This window comes from Notothenia coriiceps, unplaced genomic scaffold (assembly GCF_000735185.1).
Source record: "Notothenia coriiceps isolate Sejong01 unplaced genomic scaffold, NC01 NC01_scaffold00019353, whole genome shotgun sequence".
Taxonomy (NCBI): Eukaryota; Metazoa; Chordata; class Actinopteri; order Perciformes; family Nototheniidae; genus Notothenia; species Notothenia coriiceps.
In genome coordinates, this window is record NW_011352054.1 from 535,595 (window position 1) to 545,968 (window position 10,374).

A 10,374-nucleotide genomic window follows, 5' to 3' on the forward strand; every position below is an offset into this window, starting at 1 on the left:
TGTGTGGGTGTGTGTGTGTGTGTGTGTGTGTGTGTGTGTGTGTGTGCGTGCGTGCGTGCGTGTGTGTGTGTGTTTTCCCGTTGTGATAGACAAAATCATGTAAACTTGTGACAGTAGAAACAACAAAATTCAATTTCTATTTCAAGAAATGTTATAGTAGTTAGTACCAAAAAGTGAGGCATGGTGGGCAAAAACAAAAAAATTATAATATTGTACCAGGTGTAGAGACTATTAGTCAATCGATGGAATACTAATACACCATTTTGCGATCTGAATAATCATTTAGATTAAATATGTAGACAACCTACTTGAAAATAAACACCCCTCCATATACTGTGATTTGTACACAGTGTTGTGTCTCATCAAATGTGTTAGTTATGTTTATGTATGTTGTCTGACATTTCCTGTTTTATTTTGTACTTACCTCTTTCATTTCAGGCCCTGTTTCTTCCTCCCCTTGTGTGTTTTCCATGGTTTTCCCGCCATCATCAGTGTCTGCCCCGCCCCTGATTGTTTCCAACTGTTCCCACTCAGCTCATGTTTAAATAGTCCTGTCTCTCCCCTGTCCCGTGTCAGTTTGTCTTGTTTGTTTCCCCGAATGGTCGTGCCAAGCCTCAGCTCAGAAAGGATTGCTTTCTCTCATGTCAGGTTATGATATTTTGTTGATTTTTGTAGGCTTAAGTTTTTTCTTAAGTTCTCCTTTTGTTATGCTTAGTTATTTCCTCCGTGTGAGCGATTTTTGTTTATTCCAGTACCTACTCTGTTAAGAGGGATTACCTGATTATTGGAATTAAAATACATTTTGTTGCATTCAAAACTTTGTCTCTGGGTCGTGCATTTGGGTTCATCACTTTGTGTCGAGGTCCTGACACACAGTCCTTATACAGAGTTGCTATAGCTTTAAACTCTGAGTCTTGTTCACTATTTTTAGACATGTTATAGACTTAAAGATCGATTGAATAATAAAAGAAAATGGACAGATTAATCAATAATAAAAAAACATCCATTTCAGCTCTGTCGGCTTTGCAAGGGAGCATTAGTGTCGGGGAAACGGACACATTTATCCAGAAACGTCTTAGCATCAAAGTGTTTCTAAAGCACAAACAGCGCTGAATACGCTGATGAGAACTAATAAGAAAACAGACACACTGTGGAAAGAGCTCACAGTGAAAATGTGGAGGAAAAGTTGGACAACATGTGGAGTCAGTGACACAGAATGATAGATGTAGCGAGACAGATATGACAGATGGAGAGAGGAGAAAAAGGAGAATGTTTGATAACTCTTACCCATCCTCCATGAAAGGAAGACAAATGGCTTGCATTTACAGAGGGAGGAGCAATACTTCCCTCTTCTTCCTGTGAGCGTCCTCCCTGTGGGTCTGAACCTCTGCGACCATGTGTTCTGTCCTCTAATGATTCCTGCCTGTCCCCATCAATCCTCTTTCTTTTTCTCCTTCCACTGTCTTAAAGGGCAATACCATATAAAAAACGTTATGTTATATACTCCACATTACTGCTGCCAAGGGATTTCCAAAATAGACCAAGTATCTTCTAGTCAAATTACTGTTTACATGTTATGAAAAACGTTTTGCAGAGGTTTGAATAAAGCTTGAGACATGTCAAACATCACAGTGACTCTATCCTTGTTGTTGTTGTTGTTGTTGTTTTTAAAGAGGCAGTATGCTCATGTTCAGGTTTCAAACTAATTCATAATTGTATTTTTTGCCTCTACTTTGACATTTTTACATGCTTTGATGTACAGAAAGTGCTTTGATGGTCAACCGCTTACAGATGTCCCGCCCATCAGCCTATCACATACAATGTGTAGGAGCGCTAGCCAATAGAAGTGTGAATGTTACATATTGATGTCATTATGTTACAGAAGTGAACAAAGGAGTCCAATGGAGGGGAGTGTGTGGGAAGGAAACTCCCTCTGGTGGGAACTCTAGAATGTAAGCCTTTGTAGACCATTAACATTCACACAAAACAATATAACACACTACAGGAAAAGGGAAAACCTATAAAAAGCAGAATAGGGCCTCTTTAAGGTAGGCCATGATTGTTTGTTTTGAAACAGCAAGGAAAGACTGTCAATACAAATCCTTTCTCAAGTGCTATTTAATCAAATATAAAAAGTTTATGGAAATTAACAATGTTTAGGGGCAGGCATACACTTCTGAAAATATGCTTAAAGGAATAAGCTGCACCTAGACGAGAATTATATTTGCACAAAATCCCCCTAAACCTCTGTCTTTACACTTCGGTTTTTGCAGGGATTAAATAAATGAGATTTAACGTGTTGTAGCTGGCTGGGAAATGGAAATTAGAAACGTTTGTTGTTATCTCCATTGAAATGGAAATCCACATTAAATCATATACACTTACAAAAGCAAATCCAGTGAAAAGCAAATCCAGTGATGACGGTTGCAGCAGTACTACAATAAGTCAATCAATTATTGAATATATAAAATAAATAATTGGTAGGACTGGGTGCCTGCTGCTTTTGCTGCTAGCTACTTTCATTGTTAATTCATGGGCTTTCAGGTTGGATAATTACAAAACAAATACTCACTCTTGCTGGCTTCTCCGATTTTTACTCATTCGAGTATTAACTATTGAGCTCTTGGTGCTGGGAGGCAGATTATTTTTAACTTGCCAGAAAAACATTTTCCCCCTGTTCCTGTATTATTGCTAAACTGAGCTAATTAGCTGCTGGTAACAGCTTCATGTTAAATAGACAACATGAACATTTTGTAAACCTTCTCCCACCCCTCTGGCAGGGGTCCTCCATCAGGACCAAAACCTCTTGCCACCTGAACAGTTTCTTCCCCTCCGTTACCGGCCTCTTAAACAAGGCCCGGCCCCCCCGCTGACACTTTACCTCTGCTCTGCCACATCATAGACTATATGCATCACATTAATGCACACTATGTCATACTCCTTTCTGCACATATTCTGATTTCCCATTTCATAGTTTATATGCAAAAACTCATTCATAGCATTCTATTTCCATGTAAATTACTGCTTTATTTAATTCTTATTTTATTGCTATTTAACTGTATTTTATTACGGTGTAAAATATTTTGTGTTTTATATTAGATTTCTTGTTTTTTATATTTTATGTACCATGATATCAAGTAAATGTCCTAGTATGTGCGAACCTACCTGGCAATAAACCTGTTTCTGATTCTGATTCTGATATAGGCATAAGGCAAGATGGCAAATGAGCTTATTTCCCAAAATGTGAGAATATTCTTTATTTTTAACCACCTGAGTAGAATTTGCACAGACTTCTAGTAATATAGCGTTTGTATTTGTCTTTCTTGTTGTAAAAATAATCCCTACAGGTAATTGCACAGCAGAGCAAACAGAAACCAAGGACAAAACAAAAACCAAAGTAAATATGGAGTCGTAAAGCCTTCCCTGTAAAACGGAAATAAATACAAATGTGTTTGAAATTAGGGGGACTAACCATTGAAGGCTGTTGTTGGTTATTTATGGGATAATCCATGAGACCCAATCAAATATAGATGCTTTCCTTTCCTTTGATTGGGTCTCATGGATTATCCCATAAATAACCAACAACAGCCTTCAATGGTTAGTCCCCCTAATTTCAAACACANTAATCTGTCAATCACTATTCATTCATATCATGTGTCCCGGTAATAAAAATGTATTTCACACATCACGTCTCTCCTGATTGAACTATTAATTATGTCAATTACAGGGAGTCTGATTGTAACTGTGTGTGTGACTAGCTGGATGCAAACAGGTAAACGCTGTCTTTTGTTTCCCATGCTTGCTCTTCAAACAGCCGGGGACAGATACTATGTGCCCGTGATAAATAAACACACACACACACACACACACACACACACACACACACACACACACACATATATATTATTGTATATAGTTTTTTAGTAGTTTTTTTAGTTTTCTAATATTTCTGTGTTTCTGAACCACGTCTGTGTCTGCATATAATGTTCGTATTTAGTCTCCTGATTTTAAATGGGAATTAAATCATTTGAGTGTTCCCAAAGAACCGGTGTTCTGCAGTTTGTGTGGGCCTACTGTGCTGTTGCACAGTTTACTGTATGTCCATAGAAGGTATTTGGAAGTTTTGGAAGGTTCATAGCTAACCACACTGAAGATTATGGAGGTATTGATCAGTCTTTCTAACATCACCAGAAGTCATCATTTAAGGGGTCATTTCTCAAAGTGTTCCCCGTGTGGTTTATTCACCATTACAATAGCCCCACCCAAAATAATTTCCACCAGCCGCCACTGATAGGTCCACTTTAAGGTTTCATAGTTAATTGGGAACATGTTTACGTTGTCTGCCCTTTTAATATGTTAACACCTCAAACTACAGCTTGATTGATACAATTTGATTGAACACATTTTTCTCTAGCTAAGTTTAATGTAATGTTGTCAAACTGCAAATTATTTATCTTCTATTGTTGGTGGCACTAAAATGGTGAGAGTAATCCTAGTCAGTTTCTCATTTCTGTCTTCGTGAGAACCCCTGACCACTTTAATGCACTGCTCACACTTTGGTGATTTAATACACCCAGGCATAGAGGTGTGAATGGACTGGCTTCTTTGCTGTCGTGTCTACAATTTACTAGGGAAAACTGAGAAGCCTGCCACAGCTTGATAGAGATGAATGGGGGCAGGAAATCATTAATCCTCTCCTCTGTTTTCGACCAGGACAGAGCTGTACTGTAAATCCCACACCAAGTTCCTCTGTGTTGAGAAATAGAGAGCAATCCAATCTTATTTTCCATTATTTTGATTTGTAATGAGAGGAAGAGATGAGTTGAAAACTGCTGAAGGAGCTTTGCACATTTTCCCCAAAGTGTGATGCACACTTCAGGCAAAATGATGACAACAAGGAAAACATAATGTACTTGAACTTTAAAACAGGAGTGAATTTGCTTGTGTTTACATTTTTCAAACCCAGTTTTGGCAGGCATGGACAAAGTTTGTGTGGAATTATTCGGAGATAGAAAAGACCTTTCACACTTTATCAAACTATTGCCTCCTCCTTCATATCAAAGCCCCCAAGATGAAAACCATCGATAGTATGTCTTGACCTCCAGCTCTACCTCCTGGGTAAAATAAGTCAGGCTTGATGCTGTAAAATCAATAGCTTTTAACATCACTATATCTCAAGCTCATGGACAAATATATCGGCTTGACAGAGCGCATCTCCCTTCTGCTGTTAACATGGGCTGGGGGAGAAAAGAAGTTTGATTTTATCTTCTCCCTGTAAAAGAAAAGGAGATGTGTAAATTATTAATGGCTTGTATTACAGACGCAGGCCAGTTCTCTCCAGGGAGTGAAGTTATTCCTCCTGATGCTGAAATGACATCGGACTACAGTTTGCATTCTTCTCATGTGCTGCAGCTCTGCGATCAGAGTCAGGCTGCTCAGAGGCACGCTGCTCTAACTCTCACAGGTTAGAGGCTCCGTGACTTCTGCAAGTCGTTGCACAGTGCTGTTGTTGTTCAAACAAACACGTCAGCACCACAGGCAAGCTCATCCTTATAGCACATTTCAACACAAGACAATTCACAGTGCTTGACAACAAATGGAAAACATTAAGAGCAATAATGTAAAATCCAGCAGAAAGTATTTGAAAATACGCATTTAAAAGCCAAGAGTACGGTGGCCGACAGGTGTAATTATTTACAAGTGCTGCATAGGCATAAACGCAAGGCTGGATTAACCATATGGGCAACCTGGGCAATATTTTTTTTCGGGCACAACCTCACTCATCATACATTGTTTTAAATTACACTCACTCTTCGCCATAAATAACACAGCTTTTCTATAGGGTCAAATTAATATATTTTCTAAACCGTCTCTGTACTGTAGGTCTCACTATGTATGCGCTCAACTTTATTAATACGAGGCGGAATTCGGATATCTGGCCGAATCACAGCCGCACCCTCACTCATTTTTGACAGAAAGGGCAAAAGGCTAGACCTACTTTGGTTGAACTATGTGGCTGCGTCCCTTCTTTTGACAAATAGGTGTGCGATTTGACATGCCAGATTGACTGAAAATTTTAAATATTGGTCATGTTGGTAGGCGTGGTGTTACTTTTTGATGTTTGGCCATTATAAAGTAAAGTGTACGCTTTATGGGCTTATTTTAACAATATGATTGCATCAGGATTGCATGTTTCCTTACGATCTTATTGCAGATCTGCAGTAAGCTAGCTAACGTAGCTAACCTTGTCTTGGTCTGAAATTGTTAATCATAAATCCTCAAATTAAAGTTTGAATGTGCAGAACTTAAGTTAAATTGGCCAAAACTGAGATACTTGTGAGTGATCATCCTACATGAGACACATTTTGTAAAACTTGAAATTAGCACAACCAACAAACAAAGCCATCAAGAGTCATCACAAGGAGTTTTATATTGGTAAATAAATGGACTTTGTTTGGTCAAAAGTGTGACCACCCATACCTTACTCTTCTGATGTTTGGTTTGGGCAATGCTCTTTTAACTGTTATCCCCTCCAAAAGACACCTGAGATGTTGCAAACATTTTCAAAAGAGAGCACATCACAAACGATTTGCGTGTTTGGCTTCTTGTGTGTAAAAGGCTCTGAATCATTTACCTGAAATCTAAGACCGTCTTTTCCTATAGATGGGTCAATATCACTATAAAGTAACTTTGGTGTCCCCATCAGAATCACTCAGTTATCATGAAAATGTAGCAGAATAATGAAACTCTGAGGTCTTATTATAAAAGGCCAAACATTTACACACATATCAGTACAATGATAAGTCTCTTGAAATGTGTTTCCTTCATTTTATACCGTATTTTTTAATTGGATATACGTGATTTTGGCATGTCCCACACACTGCTTTGCTAACTACAGTGTGTGTAATAAGTGGTTAAATGATACTACATTAAAAAAGAATTATATGGTGTTATTGTCCACAACGAGTTATTTGATCAAACGAGTCATTTTGATCATGTATATTCTATTTTCATACTAATATTGAACATTTTGCATGTGTCCTTGACATTTGCTGTCCACCCTGTCATTATGGGGAAACTGCCCCATAAAAAAACATCTGATGTTTTCAGTGACATCACTATCACCATTTTGTCTTTCTTCAGTGGAGGCTGAGACATTGGCTAGGTGCAGAGTAAGTATTTACACTTATATTTNCACACCAGGGCTCAACATGATAAACTTGCCCGCTCGGGCCACTAAATATAATGCTTTTTAAAAAAAAAAATGTTCCTGTGGTATAGGTATTTTGACAAGCAATTGTGTTAAATTGTTTCGTTTATTAACGCTACAACATAGCGTTTCGTGAAGGCAGTTGTTGTTGTTGGGGTGTAAAAAGCAAAACAGACTGTTTGCTGTGGATCGCAGCGCGAGCAGGCTACCGTAAGCGGGAGCGCGCTCCTTCACTACAGACTTTCGCGCCACCTAACCATTCGCCAACATGTTTTTAATACCAGCGGTAATCGGCCAACCGCCGGGCAAAAAACTGAGGTTACCTACTGTAACCCCAGCTTCTATTAGTAAATAGCGCAGCCCTCTAAGGCTATCGCTATTGGGTAATCCCCCTGCGCCCCCGCGCAGCACTAAAACACTTGTAGTCCACGCCCACCCGCAAGGTGGGCCCCACCCTCGGGCCTCCTTCCGGTATAAATAGGAAGGTGGCCCGGCAATCTGCTCCCATACAACATAACTTTTCTTCAGCTATTCGTAGAGCCAGTGGGGCCCCGCACNGGGTCTAGACACTGGTGGTGGTGATAAGTGGTTCGGTCTGGTCTGAAGGGAGAACGTTTTAGCTTGGCCCTGTATTAGGAGACAGGAGGCGAAGGGGTGGAGGAGGGTTGCGTGTTGCCACCTGAAATGACAGCTAACGGAGAGGGAAGAGCAGATTTAAAGGGGTTAGCGGGGGATTGTGATTGGCTAGCTGGGGAGTAACGCCCACTTATTGAGAGAGGAGAGAGTATTGAAATGACGTGTAACAGACAGAGGATATTGGTCTTCCTGACTGAACTTGCGCTGAGCTTCATATAGTTTAGCTTCTCACCATCATTTGCTGTGGCCCACTGATGTTAACGATCGTAACTGAAAGGCTGCCTGTCAATTGTAAACATTCAGCCACGTGACTCGCAAACTCTCGCGAGAGTTTTACACAAGACGGATCCTTTCTAGCCATAACCAACTCACAGACTGNNCACAAAGCCCATAAACACATGACGCACTTCTTATTTTCCAACGTAAAGAATCAAAAGACTCACGTGCAGATGTGCAGTGTGGGCCTACTATTCCCAGGAGAAGCAGAAACAGCAACATCTTCATCTTCATCGAGGCTTTCTGTGTGAAAGGTTCTTTATCCACAGAAACTGAGGTTACCTACTGTAACCCCAGCTTCTATGAGTAAATGGCGCAGCACTCTAAGGCTATCGCTATTGGGTAATCCCCCTGCGCCCCCGCGCAGCACTGAAACACTTGTAGTCCACGCCCACCCGCAAGGTGGGCCCCACCCTCGGGCCTCCTTCCGGTATAAATAGGAAGGTGGCCTGGCAATCTGCTCCCATACAACATAACTTTTCTTCAGTTTATACCGGAAGGAGGCCCGAGGGTGGGGCCCACCTTGCGGGTGGGCGTNTGTGAAATCAGAATATGTGCAGAAAGGAGTATGACATTGTGTGCATTAATGTAATGCATATAGAGAGGTATAGTGTCAGCAGGGGGGCCGGGCCTTGTTTAAGAGGCTGGTAGCGGAGGGGAAGAAACTGTTCAGGTGGCGAGAGGTTCTGATCCTGATGGAGCGCAGCCTCCTGCCAGAGGGGAGGGGGGCGAACAGTTTGTGTCCAGGGTGGGAGGGGTCGGCCACTATCTTCCCGCCTCAGATGGCTAACTATCACTGTTGGCAGAGTTGTTGGCACTGTTTCAAAATTGTAAACGTTTTTTTATATATTTGAAATCCAACGGTTGTTTAGATTTGTTAGATAAAACCGCTTAGCCTTAGGTCAACCCCATGAAGCGCTAGATGGAAAGAAGATGGCGACCCAAGGGGGGAACTCTCCTGATGATGGTGCTAGGGGAAAGGTCGAGGGAGCAAAGTCAGTGTGCCTCATCCTCTGGGAACCATGAATACCTAATTTTAGAGTTGTTCATCAAATGGTAGTGGATATAGATTATTTCCGTCCAGATTAATCAAGAAAATAAGGGTATTCACTTTATGAGGGGAGATGAAACAAGTAGACGTGCGGTATTGTAATAAAGAAATGCATGCCAACTGGTGAGAGAAATTAAAAGTGTTTTTTATGGCAACAATTACTGTCGAACTTTATGCCAGTAATTCAAAAAAACGAAGCTACTACTGTGGAGTTGTAGTTTTGTTAATTGATGATTTCCAAACCCCTGTCACGGAGATCCATTGTGATGAACCTCTGTATAATGTGCGCTACATATGCTTATTTGGTAGTATTGTTGCTGCCGCTTTCATATTGCAAGCACTATCTGTTCCTACAGTGGTGATATATACGCTATCCCCCACTTAACTCCTCTTTGACCTCAAGAGACTTGCTCATGGATCTGCAAAAACTTACCTCCAATGTAACCACGCCTAAAGGGAACAAGTGCACTTATATGCAATGTATGGTGAACCACAGTGCTGGAATTACGTTTTATTTTACACTTTAAAGTGGACCTATCATGCTATATTTGAATAATATATTGTAGGACCATACCTATATAAAACATGTCTATGAAGTTTTTTTTTCAAAATACCAAACAGATCATGCATTTTAGCCATGCCTCATTTCGCTCTATTTGCTCTATTCCAGCCCTGTCTTCACAAGGGCTGATTCTGTGGCAAATGAGCTGCAGCTGACCACGCCCCCCTGCAAAGGAGGGGGGCGAGGCACGAGTGTCATGTTACCATGCTGTTACCATGCTGTTACCATGCCACGGCAACCTCTCATTCCCCTGATAGGTGGAGCGTTGCCCATGTAGGCGGAGCATCACCGCCCACTATTCCGGGCTGACGTCAGCTCAGATGGAATCTGTATCCGCTCGTTGTAGCCCCGTTTTTAAAAGATTTGGGTACGGAGGAAAAGAGAGAGGGTTGTATTTTCTGACACTTGGTGAGTTCCCTGGAACACCCGGGACACATGCTCATGTATAAAAGACGTACAAAAGTGCATTTTGCAAGATAGGTCCCAGTGGCGGCCGGCCCATAGGGGCACCGCCCCCTCTCTTCCCACATGTTTGATTGTCATTAAAAATAAAAATATATTTAAAAAGAAAAAATATTTTTATTTTTTATTTTTAATGAACCAGGTAAATATTATATAGTTGTATCAGTAAAATGTATA

At 40.7% G+C, this 10,374-nt stretch overlaps 1 protein-coding gene across 1 annotated transcript in view; it reads right to left on the bottom strand.

Annotated features, from left to right (window-relative positions):
• LOC104951934 (hepatocyte growth factor receptor-like) overlaps positions 1 to 10,036 on the bottom strand; it is a 14,923-nt gene extending 4,887 nt beyond the window's left edge. Inside the window, exon 1 of the mRNA XM_010778669.1 lies at positions 10,032 to 10,036. The gene's annotated coding sequence lies outside the window, so the exon portion shown is untranslated. The remainder of the gene's footprint in view (positions 1 to 10,031) is intronic.
• Positions 10,037 to 10,374: the final 338 nt, after the last annotated feature.